The sequence below is a fragment of the Musca autumnalis genome, unplaced genomic scaffold (genome assembly GCF_047663935.1).
Source record: "Musca autumnalis isolate F117 unplaced genomic scaffold, ASM4766393v1 scaffold_2, whole genome shotgun sequence".
In the NCBI taxonomy this organism is placed as follows: domain Eukaryota; kingdom Metazoa; phylum Arthropoda; class Insecta; order Diptera; family Muscidae; genus Musca; species Musca autumnalis.
The window spans coordinates 5,836,682-5,858,655 of NW_027411755.1; the positions used below are offsets into that span (position 1 = coordinate 5,836,682).

A 21,974-nucleotide genomic window follows, 5' to 3' on the forward strand; every position below is an offset into this window, starting at 1 on the left:
TATACACCAAAGAAGGTCCTTCCAAGGGTCTTATATTCTATAGAATAACCTTCCAAGGGTCTTACATTCTATCGAAGACCCTTCCGAGGGTCTTATATTCTATCGAAGATCCTTACATACGTATTATATTCAAGAAGACCCTTCCAAGCATCTTATATTCTATAGAAGACCCTTTCCGGGGTCTTACATTCTATCGTCTTCTATTGCATAGAACATCCTTCAAAGGGTCTTATATTCTATTGAAGACCCTTCCGAAGGTCTTAAATTTTATAGAAAATCCTTCCAAGGGTCTTATATTCATAAGATTCCAGGGTTCTTATATTCTATCGAAGGTCCTTCCAAATGCTATTTATTCTATCGAAGAACCTTTCAAGGATTTTTTATTCTTATATTTTATAGAAGACCCTTCCAAGGGTCTTATACTCTACAGAAGACCCTTCCAAGGGTCTTATATCCCATAGAAGACCCTTTCAAGGGTCTTATATTCGAAATAAGACTCTTGCCACTGGTCGTCTGTAGATAGAAGACCTCCTATCGATCCTCAGAATCTTAGAAAGAAAGCCTCTATCGACCCTCTACAGATAGACATATAACTTTACCTAGACATATAACTTTATATCGGTCCTCTACAGATAATACCTCCCATTAGTCTGTGGATAGAAGACTTGCTATTAGCCTAATTTTTATAGAAGACTTCATATCGGTCCTTGTGTTAGTCCTCTATAAATAAAAGAGCTCCTATCTTAGAAGACCGCTATGCGCAGTGAACTTGTCCCATGTGCCTTCTATAGATAGAAGTTAGAAGACCTCCAATCGGTCCTTTACAGAGAGAAGACCATTTATGGGAATTCAATAGAAAAAAGTCGTTCTATTGGCTGTCTATAGACAGTAAACCTCCTTTGGGTCTTCTACGTACAGAAGACCTCCTATTGGTCCATCTAATCTCATGTGGCTCTTCTATGGGTAGAAGATTTTCAATTGGTCTTCTATCGATAAAAGACTTCCACTATCGATCCTACAAAGATGAAAGGTCCACCCTCATTTCTTCTATTGGTAAAAGACTTCTGACCGGAAGACCTCATATGTGTCTTATATTGGCTGAAGACCTCCTATAGCTATTTTATGGTAGGTTGTCTTCTATGGGTCTTCTATTGATAGAAAAATTCCTATATCGGTTATCTAAAGATGGAGGGTCCAACTGTAGGCCTTCTATAAGTGGGTCTTTTTTTGATGGAAGATCATCGTCTTTCTATATATACAGGACCTCCTATCGATCCTGTAAAGATATGTCTACTATAGTATAGAGACCTCCCCCTCTACAATAGAAGACTACATATGGGTCTCCTATAGTCAAAAAACCCCGTATGAAACTTTTTTGAATAGAAGACATCTTATGGGTCTTCTATGGATGGAACACATCCTATGAGTCTTCTATTTATAGAAAACCTTCTATCAGTCCTCTGAAGATGGAAGGTTGACTTGTAGGTCTTCTATAGGCAGAAAACTTCCCACCGATCATCTACAGAGAAAATACCACGTTCTTTATGGATAGAAGATCTCCAATAGAATAGAAGCCCTCATATTGGTTCTTTTATAGAAAGAAGATCTCCTATCTGTCTTTTAAAAATAGAAGACTTTCTATGGGTAATATTTGGAGGCAAGACCTCCTAATCGAATTCTATATATAGAATGACTCCTGAAGGGGTTTCTTTGGATATAACCTCTCAAATCGGGCTTGTATATAAAGAAGAGATCTCTTATCATTCTTCTGAAGGTGGTATACCTAAGGTCTATTCTATCCTATACATATGTATATAGTTATATAAAAATATAATTTTTCCGGATTCTTTACTACATGTCGTTTGCCCCCAATAACCCAATTCCAAAGCACTGTGCCGCATATTTATTTGCTAAGTGATAAACAACAACATAAAAACTCAAATCAACAACACACAACCGAGTTAGGTGGTTTTGGCAGCAACAGAAGTCAAGAGTCTGCAACAGTAAAAAACACGTGGGCGTATGAAAATGTGTGCGTTGCTCTGAGAAACTGCAATTCAGGTGAGAGAAATATGTATCCAAAGAGGCTGTTGAAGATACTCAGAGACCAACAGAAATACAATGGAGCAACAAGTGTGCTCCAAAGAGCCAACTCTTGGACCAAGAGCTAAACAAAAGGGGCTCTGTTATTGTCAATACTTCCATTGGAGGCAGCAGCAACAACCACATGTTGTTTGCGATCTCATGTTGTTATCCCCACTCACATATACTCTCTCGCACCCAAAAAGAAATAACTGTGACTGTTACATTTGATGTTTACCAACTGCCGTTGTTCGTTGCTGTTCGTTCGTGTGTTTCGGGCACCAATCTTATTTCGCTAGGCCCTGAGTGCTGCTGTTACACCGTGTGTATGTCTGAGAGTGTAGTGGTGTGCTGTGTGTTCTTTTCGTTGGTTAGTTGATGTTGCTCTGTTTTGATTATTTGGCCGTAGAGCAAATCGTCAGTCAACGTTTGCACCTTGACCAAAGCAGTCCGGGTTCTGGTGGTGTCGTAAAGAAGAAGAAATAGAAAAAAGAAACGATTCCGGAAATTTGAAAATCGAAGTAAATCAAAGAATTATTAAAACACCTATTTTCTTGCTCGTACGTGTGTTTATGGCTTCTAAAGACTGTGATTTGTAGAAAAAATAGTCAAATTGACATTTATTAATTGTGTTTAATTACAACATTGTTGCAACACAACCAAACTGCAATGCCATCAATCAAATGAGAAGTGTATGAGTGACCACCCAAAATGTGACATCCAAGCAATTCTGTTGTGATAGCTATCATCAAAAGTCTATTTCATAGTACTTGGATGTCGTGTGACAATTTTAACAAATGCCTTTCTGGCGATTTGGGTTAGACGATTCCTTACGCGGTTGTTGTTTTTTGTGTGTGTGTTTTTTTTTGCATGTGATGAGTGATGTTGCAGTTGTCGCAAGTGTTGTGTGTGCGCCTCTTTAAAGTGCGTGTGTTTGGTGGGGTTGCCTTCTGGTTTTTAATGGCCCCCAACTCATCACAAGTGTCAAATGAAGAACAACAAAAGCATAAAAGGTGCGTGCTTGCCATTGCGCTGCTGCTGCTGCCTCTTCTGGCCATTGACTAATGGAATATTATTTTAATTTTTATTGCTCTTTTAACGGATGGCTGGTGGTTAGATGGTTGCTGGTCAGATAGGCAGACAGTTGAGCGTCTAAAGATTTCACAAATCACTTTTGGCACTTTAAATAGGATCATCAGCATTAACATCAGCATCAGCTCTCATCGCATGGCAAATATGCGACACAAAGAGTGGGTTGGTTGGCTGCTCATCTCCCTCTGTCCAGTCATTTGAAGTTCTGGTTCCGGCATTGAATGACGCGTGATTTGTGTGTGATATTTCTTCGATTCGAATAAAATAAATTTCCAAACGCTAAACCAAAGATATTTTATGTGTGTTCAAATTGCGAAATTACAAGAAAAATTGTGAAAAATTGGATAAGAAAAAAAAACAACAACAAAAAACTGATGTCAATGCCAATTAATAAAAATATCAGCGGCCGGCCAATCTATACAAATTTCAAATAAACCAATAAGCCATGCAAAACATTTAATGTCGTTATCTGTGTGTGTGAAATTTGTGCAATAAAATCCAAAATAAAAATGGAAATAAAAATAAAATCACAAAACCAAAAAAACGATCTTTAAAATATACACTTCGTGTGATTTTTAACGGTTTTATGTTTTTGTATTTTTTTAGCAGAGTTGTTCACAGTTAATGACAATTGCATTGCGTGTGTGGAAGGCATTTTTTTAAGAAGCAGAAGAAGTGTTAAAGAAAAAAATACATTTAATAAAAAACCTCTTCAAATTAAAAGAACGCCACAATCGAAGGACATTCACAGTTAAAAACAACAACAGCTGCAGCAACAACAACAAATGTTGTCGTCAATTTACGAACTTGTCATTTAAAAAGGGTAAGTCAGCAGGCATCAGCATGCATGCAAAACTTGTATTAAAATTTGATTTCTTCTTGATTAAATTCCATGGAAAAAATTAAAAGTGATTTTTGATGTTTGTTATGGAAGAATGTGTGTTGAAGGCAAGATATTGGAGGGTAAGTGTTTAAAGACAAAGACAAACACATCAAAAAATAAACAGGTCTAATCTAACATATTGTCTGGCAACTGTTACAACAATACTAAGAACGTAGGATAAAGTTTTTTATGACATGCAGAGGCTCGGATAAAGAAATCCTATTATATAACTTGTTATATTCATCACATAAAGATCGGAGTGGATTACTTATTTCATAATTAGATTTCGCTAACCTTAATTTAAGTGGTATGTAGTTTCGAGTACTACGTAAAGGTACATTAAAATTTATTTCGCCAATTAAAAACTGTGATTCAATTTGTCCACGCAAGAGTTTAATAATGAATACAGATCTGAGCATTAAACGTCTTTTCTCCAATGTTGGAAGGTCAATTAACTTTAGACGGTTTTCATATGGTGGAAGAGATTCAGTTGAGCTCCACCCTAAACCTCTAAGAGCAAACAAAAGAAATTGAACTTGTACTGATTCTATCTTATCAGAATCACATTTGTAAAAAGGACTCCAAAGTACACAACCGTATTCTAATGTTGGTCGAACAAGGCTAATGAACAAGCGTTTGGTCACGTATGGATCGTCAAATTCCTTAGACCAGCGTTTTATAAAGCCCAGTAATGACTTGGCTTTATTAACACAAGACTCTATATGTAAGTTGAAACGCAATTTACTGTCTAAAATAACTCCAAGATCTACAAACGAATCTACATTATCCAATTTGTGCGAACCTATGAAGTAATCGCAAGAATCAGGACGAGATCTATAAAATGATAATTTTTTACATTTTTTTAAGTTTAATGACATACCGTTGACACTACACCAGTTGGAAAGAGAATATAAGTCTTGTTGCAGATTAATTGATTGATTATAAGAATCATGATTGCTAAACAGTTTAACATCATCAGCAAACATTAATACTTTAGAGCAACGAATAACAGATGGAAGGTCATTTAAGTAAAGTACAAAAAGTAATGGACCTAAGTGGCTACCTTGAGGAACACCAGAATGCACAGTTATATTATTTGATAAAATATCATTAAAAGAAACCCTTTGGGTACGGTCCTGTAAATAAGAACGTATCCATGACAAGAGTATTGATGGGAAACCCATAGAATCAAGCTTATATATTAACAATTCGTGTACAACGGTGTCAAAGGCCTTACTGAAATCTGTGTATATAACGTCAGTTTGACATTTATTTACGAATCCACTGTGAACGTGACATGTAAGTTCCAATAAATTTGTCAAGGTAGACCTACCCTTAACGAAACCATGTTGATAAGGTGATATTATAGATCTAGCGAAATGAGTTATTCGGCGTGAAACCAGAAGTTCAAAAAGTTTAGGAATTGCACTTAGTTTTGCAATACCTCTATAGTTTTCAATCACACATCTACTATCAGATTTATGCAAAGGAATAATAAAGCTAGATCTCCAGACAAGGGGGAAATATCCCAATGTCAACGAGTCGTTGAAAATATTTGTTAGGGGACGATAAAGTTCATATGCACATGATTTTAAAATAGAAGTCGGTACACCATCTGGACCTGGTGAGTTTGAATATTTCAATGACAATAAACCATTTAATACTTCATCCTCAGTGAGAATAATGCGAGGAAACTGGTTAAGTTTATGAATAGTATAAGGGTAATTAAGGGAGTTAGTTGAAAATTTGGAGTAGGTACTTTGAAAAAAGTCAGCAAACATATTCGCAATGTCGTTAGGGTCACATGATTCTCTACAACCAAGTCTCATGCTACTAGGAAATTCACGTACTTTTCTTTTAGAGTTTACGAATTTATAAAAGTTTTTGGGATTCCTATGAAAATTATTTCGCATCTTTATTAAGTAATTTGAATAACACCTTGAATTTTCTCTATTGAACGCATTTCTAGCTTTTGCATAGTTGGTAAAATTTAAAGTGGAATTGCATCTTTTAAATTTTTTATACATTCTACTTTTCATATTGCGTAAACTCCTGAGATGTGGAGTAAACCAAGCAGGACCCATTTCTGAGCACGTCTTTAAGAGAGGGACTGATACTGTCAATGCATCATTAAGTACTTTATAAAAATTTGAAATACTGGAATCAATGTTTCCCTGAGGTAACCAACTATTATTTGATAAGATAGAACGCAGTAGGACCACATTAGTTTTACCAAAATTTAGTTTACTTGACTTAGTTTGCGGTAAAGTTTTAGTAGTTGAAATATTATTGAGTTCAAGAGTTACCATAAGGGTGGGATGATAAATATCTTCAGGTTCTGAGAATGGAGGACTTGCACATACAGAAGAGTTTATGGTTGAAGAAAACACTAAGTCTAAAATTTTGCCTTTAGAATTATAGATATTATTTATTTGATAGAGACATTGATCAAAAATATTTTCCCAGAAGGATAACATGTCTGTAGACAGTTCTGTTGCTGAAACAGGTACATAATCCACAGTGTTGTCGCCTGAGACCCATGTTAAGTTTGGTAAATTAAAATCATCAAGACAAATCAATTCAGAATTTGCTGAATGCCGTAAAGAAACTTCTTTTATTAATTCGGAATGTTTAAGATAAATGTCTATGTTTGAGTTTGGAGCAATGTAGGAGCACGTTATAATAAAGGATTGATTTAAATATTTTATTTTAACACACACAAATTCAATATAAGGATATTCAGTAAGTATAATTCGCTCTGAGGCAATGGAATTATGAACTGCAATGAATACTCCTCCACCAATTTTGTTTAGTCTATCTTTTCTGTATACTTGGTACTGATCTGACAAAATCTCAGTGTCACGAATACCTGGTTTCAGCCAAGTTTCTGTAAAAACTAGGATTTTGAGATCACAACCAAAAGATTTTAAGTAAATATTATTAAGTTTAGTATTTAGACCTCTAACATTTTGGTAAAGTATGGATAGCGAAAATTACTGGATTCTTTTCACATTTCATGTGAATATATTTTGGGTCCTTCCGAGCAAAATTAGGCAATATTTAACTTAGATTCATAGCCTAAAAAGTCGATAGACTAGTGTCTCTGGTAGGAAATGGCTGTAGTCGAACGGGGCTGGCCATGTGAAAATTTTGGAAGTTTTTAAAATAATTCAAAATATCGAAAAAAAATACTATTTGAAAGATTTGGTATTTACGGATCTGAACAGGAAAGAATAAGCAATAATAATCGAAATTTGGGTTTGAGCACCCGTTCCTGGAAAACTCATATATTTTAGAAAGTTCTTTACTAAGATCTTAGGTTCATTTCGTTGTTGTTTATATTCCTGTATTTTAAAAGGTTTTGTATATGGGTGAATATTGCGAAAAGACTTGTTTTTGAGGTCCAAAACGGCAAAGTGCGAAAATGGGTTTAAATAGATATTTTTCGGCTTATACTGTTTTAAAAGACAATTTTATACATTAATTGGCCATTGGCCATTTTTTGTCATTACCGTAGCTAGAAAATAACCATGGTAATGAGTGTCACGGTAATGAATTACTCTCGGATTTAAATGTGGAAATCTTCAAAATTTGTTACCAAATATAATATAATTCAATGAAGGCTTAATGAAATGAATACACCATTACCATAAATATGGAAATTATTATATAAATTACGGAAAAAATACTGCCCACGGGAATGAGAAAATTTCAGGAACATGCACAAAAACACTAAACACTTCAACAGTTCTCAAACAACTGACTATATTTCACTTCTGTCGATTAATTTACTAACGGGAATTGTCGTTACATTGACAGATTACATATAAACAAAAAAAAAAAAAAAAACAGCTTAAAGCATTTTTTCTTAATAAACACATTGGCGCATGGGAATGACAAAAAAATGGCCACTACTAATATGTCTCAAAATGATAATTTAAAAAATAAAATTATATTTATGAAATTAAAATAGACTTTGTTCATTCTTCTAGAATAACTCGGCGTACTTCATTTATATAATATATTTTGAAATATTAATGAATATCAGTGTCTTTTGAGCACAAAACGACTAGGGACACGCCACGGTAATGAGTATTTGCACCTTGCGACCAATTTTTTTTCATATAAATATGTAGAATGTTTTATTTTGATTTACGAGCCTCGTTTAAGGACAATTTGTTTTACTAATTCAATATGTTTTAACCTTAAATGCGTCGGGACACAGAAACAAATCTTTTCGCAATATTAACTCATATACCAAAATGAATGTCTCGACGAGCTGAGTCGATGTGGCTATGTGTGTCCGACCGTCTGTCCATCTAAACCTTGTTGTAATAACGCCACAGGTCGCAATTTTGATCGGATTGACACCAAATTTTGGGTGTTGGTTGGTGACCCGGAGGGGAAGAAGACTAATTATTTTGTTGATGGCCGGCAGGGTCGAAATGGGCAAAAACTTATTTGGAGAAAAAGTCAGCGTTTTATTCCAAAGCAAATATCCCAGCAACTATAAGGGGTATAACAAAAGAAAAACATGGAAATGAAAGAAGAAAATATTAGGTTTCTAACGATGTAGGTGGTCAAACAACGAAGATATCACAATAGCCACAAATAAAATCCAAATTTTCATTTTTGCGATTTTAATTATAATGACGAATATAACAGCTTTGGTTGGGGACTTTCCAAAAGCAAAGCCTGACTATGAAAGTAGAGAATCCCATCTTTACAATGATTCAAAGTAGGTTGGCGGAGATGGCTAAGTAACGGAGATATCGCAATAATCGTTAATACATCCCATTTTTTCATTTTTTAGGGAAATCATACTAAGGGTCGCAATTTTGATCGGATCGTCACGAAATTTTCAGAGTTGATGCGGGTCACATAGAGGAAGAAGCCTATAGAGAAGGCCGGGCGATTTGAAAACCTTAATGGACCCTTCGCGTTTCTGATTCCTGGGATTGAACTGAGCAAAAAAGTCCACAAGACCATAGGTCTACGGTGAAAATCGAGCCTCCCGATTTTGACTTTATATTTTTAATCCACGTTTTTTTGACATTTTGGCATATAACGGCCAAACTATTAAGATTTTCGATCCAACACAAAGACAAAAATTGTAGCCAAGTCAGTAATTAAGAACTCTCTAATAAATCGTAAAAGCATTGGAATGCTCCTTCAGGAGATTTTGGCCTTGAGAAAGTGCAAACTTTTCGGAAAATGCCGATAAATGGCATTGTGCTACAAAAGTAGACCAGAAAAAAATTTAAGCGTTCTGATGCCAAATTCTATAGTGTTGGGATCCATGGAGAACGAGAATGCCTTTAGTTCGTTTGGGTCACTTTGTTTTATTTTTTTGTTAACGGTAAAAGCTGTAAAAATCTGGGTTTCTTACATTTTCAAATTTAAACGGGCATATTTTCTTTTTTTCACAACGGATTTCTATTGAACTTTCTTCCTTTTAAAGTTATTTTTTTTTTAATCGGTTTTTAAATCGTTTTCCATGGACGCTTAAAGGCTTAAATTTTTTCTGGTCAACTTTTGTAGCACAGTGCCATTTATCGACATTTTCCGAAAAGTTTGCACATTCTCAAGGCCAAAACCGCCTAAGGAAGCATTCTAATGCTTTTGTGGTGTATTAGAGAGTTCTTGATTACTGTCTTGGCTGCAATTTTCGTCTTTGTGTTGGATAGAAAATCTTAATGGTTTGGCCGTTATATACCAACATGTCAAAAAAAAAAAAAAAACGTGGATAAAAAACTTAAAGTCAAAATCGGGAGGCTAGATTTTCACCGTAGACCTATGGTCTAGTAGACTTTTTTGCTCAGTTTAATCCCAGGAATCAGAAACGAGAAGGGCCCATTAAGGTTTTTTTCCTTCCATACAAATAGCCCCGGCCTTCTAAGAGCCTATTGCTCGGATAATATCCAGGGATCGCAATGGGCAAAAAAACTTATGTTGAGAAAAGTTAATGTTTTATTCTTTTACAAATATATCAGCTTCTAGTAGGAGTATTCCAACGGCAAAGCCTGCCAATGGAAAAAGAAAATATCACCTTTACATTAATGCCAAAAAGGTAGGCGAAGGTGGTCAAACAATGGAGATATCACAATAGCCGGTAATGTATCCAACATTTCCATTTTTTGTAATCACGCTAAAGGTCGCAATCAGATCGTCAGGAAATTTTGTTGGCTAGTGGGGGTCCCAGAGAGGAATGAGCATATTGAGTTTGGTGGTAGTCAGTAGCAGAAATATTTAAATGTGAAAATCGTATGCACATGGGTATTGGTGTAGGGTATCACATAGTCGGCCCCGTCCAGACTATAGTTTTTGTTCACTTGTTTCATTATAAGTTAGGGATTTAAGTCTTTCTGGCTAGTGCACACGATAAATCTCGAATGGATCAACCGATTCGTTTTTAAATTTGGCATTAACAATATTCTGTACAAACGTATGGCCTGTTTCTCTAAGGCGATTCTAATACAAATTCGTTCGAACTACTACGAAACTTCTGTTTATTTTATTGTTGTAAAATAAGTCAGCTTAATCTCGGGTTTTGTTGTTTTTAAATTTTAAAAACAACATGTTTTATTTAAGGTGTTTATTAAAAAAAATGATTCAGTTTTGTTTTCAATCGAACAAAAATTTTCTTCAACAACAGGAGTTTGGTAGTAATTCTAACGAATTATTATTCGAATCGTCTTAGAGAAACAGAACATTAGTTTAAGTTCGAAGGTGGGCCATATCGGTTGCCCTAGAAGCCCTTATTGCGAAGGCACAAGTTTTTCAAGAGCAAGTCCATACTTCCAGAGAAAATGACCCGAATGCTGAAAAAACCTCTATGACCATCGTATGTAGTGGCTGGTGTGCACGACAACTCTCGAGAGAGAACCTTCGGTATCTCCTTCACAATAGTTGAAAATTATTGTCTTAAATAGTTCTCGTTATATCTTTTAAACAGAACAACCGATTTGGTATAAACTTTGAACTGATAATATTTGCCCAAACTTATTTTATGTTTAACCAGTAAGGAAAGGATCAACGTCGGGCGGGGGCGACTACATGACACCCTACATCACCACGATTTCAATATAATCTAGATTAATTGCGTCGAATTTTCCAATTTTCATCAAAATGTCTGTCCAATTTTGTATTTGGCCGAAAATATATATGGGAGCTATATCCAAATCTGAACCGATTTCCATATAATTTTGAACATTTATTTCTAGACCAAATTCCGTCACTCATTCCAAGTTGCATTGAAATCGGAGATACATATATAGCGTGTTTCGTTAGTAAAATACCTCAAATCGAGTGAAAATACAAATGGGAGCTACATATATCCAAATCTGAACCGATTTCAATATAATTTGGTAAACTTTTTACTAGTGCAAACTCCGTCACACATTTCGTCAAAATTGGACACACATAGTGTGATTGGTGCACCAAATATCTCAAGTCAGGAGAAAATATATATTGGAGCTATATCCAAATCTGAACCGATTTGCACCAAAAGCAATAGCGTTCTTAATAAGGCTAAAAAATCATCTTCCCGAATTTTCAGCTGAATCGGATAATAAATGCGACCTGTACGTTGCGAAGAAAAATACATGGACAGACAAACATGCTTAAATCGACTGAGAAAGTGATTTAATGTATATTCCCAAAAGGAACTATAGATCTGTTTCGCTTTTTTGCATGTTACACACGGTGCTCTTGAAACATTTTTTTAAAAATTCACATTTTTAGGTGTTTTTTAAGTTTTCAGATTTTGCTTAGAAACCGCAAGTCCAATCGAAATGGAGCTAAAGAAAATGTTGTAGCTGTAAAAATTCTCTAGAGGATTGACGTTTATCATTTGTACCCAGCCCAGAGTGGATAAGGGAGACAGTGAGAAAGTTACTATCACGTAATTACACTTTTTTATTCTCAGTGAGCATAAACCACATTGAAATTTACTCTCACTGAGAGCAAAGTGCACACACTCATTGTATTACTTGTGTTACATTCTCTCTATTCCAGCATAGCAGATTGGACTGACGTGTGCGCTCAGTGAATGATTCTCTCACCACATACAATTATATTATAATAACACTGTGAACACAAATTTTGGGGAAGAGATTATTCCTTTTGGAGATGAAAGCCCTTGAAGTTTTTGCTAGAGACCCTGTAAGCCCTCAGAAATTAGCTTTATATCTTTGTTCATTGTTGATTAAGCTTTTTTTTTTTGAAATGACGTGTCTTCAGTCAAATCGATTGAGGATTATTTTCGAAGAGCACTTCGACCTTCTAACTCGCTTCCTTCAATGTTCTTTTCGTCCTTTATTTAAAGAGCCGCCAAAAAAGTACCACAAGATGACGTTTTTCAGCTTCGAAATGTTCTGCAAAAATGTCGCTGAGAAAATTTTAGGTACGGCTCTAACTGACAACTAATCGATTTTGTCGCGTTTTCGTGGTCGTTTTGTGCATTTACCCTGTTTTTGTACAGAAAACGACTATATTTTGTTTTTTTGTATATTCGTTTCAGAACATACAAAAACACAAAACACAGTTTTTTCTGAGCAAACAGGGGTAAATGTCAAAAATGACTATAAAAACGCGACAAAATCGATTAGTTGTCAATGAGAGTCGTACCTAAAATTTTCTGGGCGACATTTTTGCAGAACATTTCGAAGTTGAAAAACATCATTTTGTGGTACTTTTATAGCGGCTCTTAAAATAAAGGACGAAAAAGACATTGAAGGAAGCGATATAGAAGGTCGAAGTGCTCTACGAAAATAATCCTCATTCGATTCGACTGAAGACATGTCATCTCAAAAATAAGCTATAGCAATAGTGAACAAAAATATAACGCTAATTCCTGATGGCTTACAGGGTCTCTAGCAAAAAACTTCATCACGCCATAACCAGGAAGTTCGACTCACGGCGGATCTGTCCTTCGGGGTTCTTAATATACTACCCAAGGCCTTTCTTCCCCAACAGGACTTTCACCTCCATTTTGTTGCACAGTGTAAATGTTCCACAAACATCCCAGGCGGGACAAGGGAGACGTCTCTTATATCAATTAGTGCACCCCGATTCATATTAAGCTCAATGATATGAGACCTACAGTTTATCGTCGAGTCCGAACGGCGCACAGTGGTTCAGAATCGTTTTTTCCTGGTCAAAATTCTGTAACTTTTGAACGGATAGAGATATTTTCACAATTCTTTTTTTTTAGACAGATAACACAATCAGCTTTCCGGTGAATTATAAGCGGTCAAATTCGGTCTGGTAGTAGCAGAGGAATTCAATGTCAAAATTAAACTTTTGAATTTTTTTACTATTTTTCATCAAAATATCAGTGCTTTTGTGTTTTCATATCTTATTATATATTAAAGATGGTCAAACATCAAAAAATACACTATAAAAATGCCAACAAAAAATAAAAAAAATTTTCGAAAAAAAAATTAAAAAAATTTTTTTCACAATTTTTTCACATTAAAAAATGCAAAAAATTTAAATTTTTTCAAAAATTAAAATAAAATGCTCCTTGGGTGTTCATAAAACTTACATAACTCATATGAAAACTCATATACTCCAAAAAATTTTAATTTGTGTAAAAAAGCTGTAATTCATATGGGAATTGGTATGGAAAAACACACATTTTTACCCATGTAATTTCAATAAATAATAAAAGTGTTAAACGGACGGAACTGGACGGGAACAAAAGTATATATGGGCTAAAAGAGGAGACTTTCGGGCATATTTCTGTGGAAACAGAACATTGTTCCATGTTGTTCCACAAAAGTTCTAGTCCACTAAATTTGGAATTTCATAAAATTTAGTACCTGAGGAAAAATAAAGTAGCTCATGTTGTGTAAACGCCACGGTAATTTGTTTAATTTATTTTTAAAGGTCACAATCCTACCTACCTAACAAAAAAACAGCGAACGCAACTTATGTTATAGTTTCCTAGAAATAGCTATTTCTTTCTCCAGAAGTTTTCAAAAATTACGTATTTCTCAAACATGGGAAAAATGTTCATCTTTAGGGGCACCCCACGCCCGCACCTTCTAATATTTTGACCTAATTTTTTTGGTTTCCTTAGTTTCAATATGTTTACTATCGAATACCATATAGAAATTAAATATCTGTTACAAAACAAAATTTTGATTTTTGGCCAGGAAAATCGATTCCTGAACCATTGTGCGGCGTGTCCTAAGACACCACTTGAAGAGAAGTCTTACATGACTGAAATACTCAGGAAATGTCACCAAAATTACTGAGGGGTATTTTGCCACCGTTGAAATTTTTGATGTTGCCTGGTCGGGGAATCTAATAAACGACATCCTTCGTGCAAGGCCGATGTGCACACCATTGCACCCCGGTGGCATCCCCACATATAATTCAATTAATTAAAAAACCATGCACTCCCACAATGACACCTTGTAAAGTATGCAAAAGAAAAATATGGTGGTCATCCCTACCCTATTTACTGATCGTGCATATCGCATTGGTTACCAGTCTGGTAGTAGTGTCGACTACGAAATCTGACCGGCGACCTTTTTCTGGTGTAAGATAGACCTCATTCGCCTTAACAAGAGGAATGTGACCTGGGAGCTCTTTGGAGCACAACCACTGTTTAGGAGCCAAAAAGGAAAAATGCGAATTAATATGGAACTTTGTCCTTACAAGGCGATCGAGTGTTTGACTGTAAAGTTCTATTCCAGGAGTCACATATCAACTGGAAGGATTTTTCCTACATCAGTTGTATTTTATTTCGGAAGATCGATCAGTTAATAGTGGCTTAAAACGCTTATGAGGTGGTAACATTTTCCCATTTTCGAAGAGAATTTGGCTTCATACCCGAGATAGGGCTGTAATCGGGACTAAACTTAGATAGGTACAATTTTGCCAAGTTAAAATATAGTTATTGGGTAGATATTCATCATTGTATACCTCAGTCGCTCTTAAGTAAAAATGCTCTGGAAATACCCCAAAGTATCCCATGCATTTTGTATTTGCCCGCTGATGATGTTCCTTTTGGAATTCTGACACTACTCTAAAGCATTGGTGTTCAAATATTTTGTGCATTAGCCTCTCCGAGAAAGTCTTTCCTTTGCTAAACAACGACAGAAGAGGGTATGTTCTTGTTCATCCGATTACGTATATGGATGGCTGACAATAGCCGCTCTAAAGTCTAAAATGCAAAAGTCGCTTTTCGTTATTTTTAATGTTGGCGAATGCACAATACATTCAAGATATTGCTTATACGCCTAGAGACCAAAGCTTTTAAAGACATTTTTAACAAACATTTCTTTACTCTCTTAAATATAGTCAAGAAAAATTCCGGTTAAGATACGAAGGGTACTGCCGCGAAATATATTGCTATACTGAACCACATCATTGTTAAAATCATCACTTTATTCACGTAAAAAGTTGTAGTCCGGAATCACTTACACTTATAACACTGTGAACACACATTTTGGGGCAGAGATAATTCCTTTTGGAGATGAAAGCCCTTGGAGAGTATATTAAGAATCGCAAAGGACAGGGGTAAATGTCAAAAATGACTATAAAAACGCGACAAAATCGAACCGTACCTAAAATTTTCTGAGCGACATTTTTGCAGAACATTTCGAAGCTGAAAAACGTCATCTTGTAGTACTTTTATAGGGGCTCTAAAAATAAAGGACGAAAACGACATTGAAGGAAGCGGGTTAGAAGGTCGAAGTGCTCTACGAAAATAATCCTTATTCGATTTGACTGAAGACATGTCATCTCAAAAATAAGCTAAAGCAACAGTGAACAAAGATATAACGCTAACTCCTGATGGCTTACAGGGACTCTAGAAAAAACTTCATCACGCTATAACGCGGAAGTTCGACTCACGGCGGATCTGTCCTTCGGGGTTCTTAATATACTCACCAAGGCCTTTCTTCCCCATCAAGAATTTTCCCTGGGCCAGACTTTACCTCCATTTTGTTGCACAGTGTAATTCTTTGGTATCAAACAATTAACACTCATTATCCGGACGAAGTATATTTTTAATATTTATTTTAATGTTCAGTTTAGAGACTCTTCCTGACATCTTAAAATTTTATCATTACCTCATATTGAGAAACTTTTAACAACATCAATATCCGAATAATTCTCTTAATTAAAGAAATTGCATTTTATAGGCACTTTCGAAATAAAAAGCGGAGACAGATCACGGAGTTATAATAAGGATGCAAACGTATTTCCTATACCTAATTGATTATAGTACAAATAATTCCCGAAATATCTTTGTTTTTCTAAAATTCTAATTAATGTCTTGCATATCCGCTATCTTTTCTATCCCCCTCATCTCCTATAATTCATGGCCATACCAACAACTCCTGCCCCACCCACAAATATTTGATAATGAAGTTAAAATTTATAGCCACCTATCAACACAATGCTATTTATCTAACTAACCAGCCATATTAATTATTACCTTTATAATTTAAAAAAAAAGATTTTTCCTGGGTGAGCTTTATATTCACCAAAAAAAAAAGATAGAAACTAATTTATGCACATTAAATTAACTGGATCACATCGTTTCCAGACCAACCATCTATGAATGGCCTTTATTCAAATCTTTTTTCTGTTAACCTTTACTCAGATACAACAACCAAATATAAATTAAGTAATAAATGTAATCTTGAAAGTTATCTCTCATATCAGGCGTCATTCTATAGAAAATATTTTTTAATTATATGTACATTGATCTGGTGGTAAGCTCTTTCCAAGTGATTGGGGGGGCTCAACTTAAGTAGGTAGTAGTGAGTTGAACCTCCTCTTGTTGTTTTGGTTGGATTTATCTTGATTTGAAATAGCAACACCATACAAACATGATCGATTTCAATATCAAATACGCCCTCTTGTTTATATAACTTTCCTTAGCGGTGGTGGTAGCAGCAGCGGCAGCCTGCCACAACACATACGCCGTATTCAAATTAATTAATGGCCAAATGAGATAATACCGCGTTGGAGAATAACAAAGATTTTGATTTGTTATACAAACGGAAATACCAAATTGATTGCTTGGCTGCTGTTGCTGTCGTTGTCTCGGATACACCTAAGCCTTATTCGAAAAACCGCAAAACCACCAACCAACTCATTAACAATTAAATTGAGTTTTAGAAAAATATTCTAATATGTTATTTCTAAATTTAATTGTTCGGCTGCTTAATAAACAATCCAATAAATATTCAATTCAAACTAACTGGAAATTTAAGTGCGTGGGGGCAGAAATATTTAAATTATTTATTGGAAATAATATAAAAAATAAATATTCTGCTATATTAGTAGACGTTTATGAGGTGCGCTCATCAACATGTATATGTATGTTTGTACGTGTGTGTGGGATAAACAAAGTTAGTACTTGCTCTCTGTGGGTTGCTAGTAAAAATTCGAAATGTATTTTTTCACATAAATATTTATATTTTCTAGAAGAAAGTCTATAAAAAAATTCGTAAAAAATTGCAATGAAATGGAATATGAAGGTTCGAGTTGAGAAGGTTGGGTAACGTAGCAGAAACGGACAGGTGTAACTTCTTTTGAAATGAAGTTATAACTTTGACATTTCTTGCCGAAATTCAGACTTCTAAAGTAAATATTTTCCATTTTCATGCCGAAAAGGGATTTCCAACTTTTCTTTAAATGTAAATTGTAAATACAGCAACAAAACCAAACTTTACCATGGTACCTCTCAAGATCACTTTGTTATGTTTGTTGATCTCCTCAGCCTCATAAACAAAATTCACCTGTCCCAACCTTAACATTGTAAGTCGGTGGGAAAAAAAATTGCAAAAACCCATTGGGAATAAAACCTAAAATAAGATATTTTATTTGACATTGTCATAGAGCAAGCAGCACCTCAGCACACATTAGATGGCCATGTTTATTATTGACTTGTCAAAATACTCTACACAAAACGACAAAAAGGCCTTAACCTAAAACATCAATTTTGACATAACGTTTTGTTGCAACATTCAAGGTCCCCACACCCCACACCCCCAATGAAAGACAAGGGTCCCTTCCACTTTTCTAACAAAGAAAATATTAACAAACATGTGTACATACATATAAACATAATTACACATGTTATGAGATGTTGTTATAAATATACCTGGGCTTTTGGCTCGGCCATTATACCGGAAGTTTATTGTTCACAAGGTGTAAAAAATAGACTGGCGGCAAAAAACTCACTGAAAGATGAACAAGAAACTTGAGATTCCAAGAAAGCGCCACCCATTTTGTTCAATATAAGTAAAAGCGTTTCATTTCTTTCATCTCCTCTCTCCACAAAATATGGTAATTATTATTTCTACGTTATTTTTTGGGTTTGTTTTTGACACCAAGATCATGATTTTCTTCTTTTACAATAGCAAACAGAAACAATAAATAAGAAATCCATAGAAATTCAAAATATTTGTAAATTTCACAAAGCAATCCAAACCCACCACTTCCACGACGAAGATTAAAAGAAAATCTTGTAAAGAATTTGAATTTGTTCGTTTTGGCTGCCTTCGTTAGAGAAATGTTGAAATGCTGTCTAAACATATTTTACAGCGAAACGAAACGAGAGATTGGCGTGCGTAGGCGCCAAAATCTTTACAACTTGTATTTGGAGTCAAGTTATTTGATTAACAACGGCTTTAAATGAAATCAACTGACTTCAGCAGCAGCAGCTGGCTGCCAGGGTGAGTGCAACATTTAGTTAGTGAGTGAGTGCTGTTGTGCCTTTAGGCCAAAAAATGCTTGATACTACAACATTACTGACAAATGTTTTGCATGTATTTTGTTTGTGTTATTGTTGTTCATGGTGGTTTTTCTGTGTGGAAATTTTAAAATTCTGTTATATTGGGCGCCTTGACCAATTCTAAAGGGAGAGTATTACTTAGAATTGGTAAGGGTATGTTCATACTCCATGAAACTTTGTCATGCCTTTTTGATGACCCAATCCACCATCATTGACAATTCGAATTGTCATCTCGAACTTACAGTAGACAGACTATGGTGTCACAGATAATATGTTCTACAATTCACGGTCCACTTTTTAATAATGGGGAACCCGATAGATAAGTTACTCTATCGCAGACTTTAAAAAAACCGATAGACCCTCTATTCTACCATAGATGGTTCTTTTTACCATACACTTGTAAAAATTTGGTAAAAAAAACTCATAAATCTGATTAATTTTTAATTATGTTTTTGCCGATAAAAATAATTTCCATATTGACAATCGTCGATAAAAAAATTTAGTATCCGTTAGAAATTATTTTGATAAAGCAATTCTCATATTAACTGAGAATTTTGTTGATTTTTTTTTATTCAATCGATAAAATATTTTTCATACATATTAACAAAATGGTTTATCAATTTTTTTATTTTGTTGTTTATAAAAATATTTGCTCCGTTCCAGAACCTGCAAGAAGCTACTATTTTTTACTATGATAGCAATTTTTCCTTTATGTTATCGAAAAAATAGTAAAAAATTAGTAGATTATTGCAGTTCTGGAACATACCAATTATTACATACACAACAATGTTTATCGACTTTTTAATTTATTTTTTTTAAGCAGTTGACAAAATTCGATAAAATTATTTGATCACAAAGTAAAAATACAACTGATAAAATATTTCACATATTGTCTAAAATATTTATCAATTTTTAATGAACTGATAAAATGGAATATGTGGAATATTTTGATAAATATTTTTGTCAATATGTGAAATATTTTATCAGTTGTATTTTTACTTTGTGATCAAATAATTTTATCGAATTTTGTCAATATGACAATTTTTTATCGCCGGAAAATCAATAAATTTTTGATTCAATCTTTGAATTGTTTATCATATGACTAAAATTGTTGTCTGTGTATGTTTAAATTTGTTTTACAACAAAAACTCCAGTCCATATTTTCGGCAGCCCATTTCTTCTTACTTTCCATGTTATTGTCATCGTTCAGTGACGTCATTGCTGTCCTTTCGATTCTTTTGTATTTGTTGCCGTCTCGCCCGTATATGTGTGTGTTGTTGTTTGCATAGGCGGGTTGTGCATCTGTGTGTTTGTTTGTTGCACAGTTGGTTTCGAGATGTTACCAGATCTTCTGGAAACATCGGCAACTAGAAGCGATTGGGCCTAAATACCGGGTTATTGACAGGCGGTCAGTCAGTAGTAAATTAGATCGCGAAATAAAAACGTCAGTAAAGGAAATCTGTGTGCGTATGAATTATAGTCGGTTGAAAATAAACGAAGTAAACTAAATAAAGCATTGTAGAACCGTAATATAAAAGAACCCTATTTTATTCTGTAACACTACTAAGTAGTAGGTTCAGTCATCTACTCCAATTTATTTGCTTTCTTGGATCAATTATATCTTCTATTCCAGAGTTGGTGGTCTCCTGAACCACATAATTCACAGAAGATGGCTTCTTTGACCATCAACCAGATAGTGAACAAGTTATTGAACCATCTACTATACCTTACAAAGACCTTGGTTCATATATTCGTCTATTCTCACGGTACGATATTCTATAATATGGCCTGGGTGTATATCTTATTCTGTCAGTATTACTATAAATGAATATGCAAGCCAGCAGGTGGCTATGCCCTGCCTTGTAGTGATTGTACCATGGTCTATTTCCAATTCACTACTTTACAATAACCGTTAAAATAGATTAGGCCGCCTAATGTAGATGAAATGTTTGATCATGTATTTTCAGATTCCTCAGACCATCTACCTATAATCACTGGGACCCATACAAGACGTTAGGAGTATCTAATCCACAGTGAAAGTTTCGCTGGTCCGTAGGGTGGCCCTAGGATCATCTATTTCATAGTTCGTTCTTTAATTGTTCCTTTGATGATCTTTCGAACGGTGCTTAGTGAACTATCAAAGGAATGATTAAAGAGGGAACGATTACCAATCTAGAGCATTGTCGTTCTTTGGTATTGTTAAAGTTACAAAGTTTTTCGGCAATTCACACACACACGACCCGAACGCAACGAAAGAGCACACAAATGTTTTGATTTGTTTTTGTTTTGCAGCATGAGTGCATACAACGTTACTAACACACTGTCAAAAGTTGCAAATATTGAGAATTTTGTGTGCCCTCTTCTTGGTCGGCTGTGATCTAGTGTAGCAGGTCACGTGAATAATGGGAAGCCGTCGTTTCAGTTAAAATATGCCTTTTTAAATGTAATGAGTTTTTGATTATGTTTATGTCGACTGTTCTAGTTCATACGTTCTTTTCAATGAATCGTTCAAATGAACTAGTTCGTTCAGAACTATATAACTTAACTTTAGGCGATTTGTCCAACAATAGATTGTATAAATAATCATCTATTCGAAAGTGGATGATCTTTTGAACCATCTATTCCAAACTAGATGAAGTTTTGACTGTTTACTCTGTAATAGGCGATCACTTACTTGTAGCAGCTATTGATTTTAGTCCACAATAGATGACGCCATTAGCTATCGAACCCCAAATAGTTGAAATTGTGACCTATTTATAATATTATAGGTTCCCAATAAAGCCAGACACAGTATTTAGACCCATGATTCGTTCCATAGCAAAAGCCCCTTGAACCATCTGATCTACAGTGGATGGCACTTTGGACCCTTGGTCTCCACGAGAGATGTTCTTTTGGATCATCCAAGCATCAATAGATAAATCCATGGAGTATCTTCACAATCATATTTTCCATACTATTTGAAACTTGAATCTTTTATTCTATAGTAGATGTCGTTTGGTCAATCTGATTCATGACTCCTAATTATGTTTTTTTTTTGGTATTTGACAAACGGGTCATTCATTTTATTGTGGATATCGGTTGGTCCATAAAGTTCACAATAGATAGCCCTACGGACCATGTATACGCGGTCCGCGGGTAATTAGGCAGCGGTAA

At 34.9% G+C, this 21,974-nt stretch overlaps 1 protein-coding gene across 17 annotated transcripts in view; it reads left to right on the forward strand.

Annotated features, from left to right (window-relative positions):
• The first annotated feature begins 2,489 nt into the window (after nucleotides 1–2,489).
• LOC141393586 (uncharacterized) overlaps nucleotides 2,490–21,974 on the forward strand; it is an 88,436-nt gene continuing 68,951 nt past the window's right edge. For 3 of the 17 annotated variants that reach the window (XR_012410134.1, XR_012410140.1, XM_073966758.1), the window contains exons 1-2: nucleotides 2,503–2,642; nucleotides 3,784–3,997. The gene's annotated coding sequence lies outside the window, so the exon portion shown is untranslated. Of the gene's footprint in view, nucleotides 2,775–3,780; nucleotides 3,998–21,974 lie in introns of all 17 variants that reach the window. The other 14 variants (XR_012410135.1, XM_073966757.1, XR_012410137.1 and 11 more) reach the window with 10 other exon arrangements.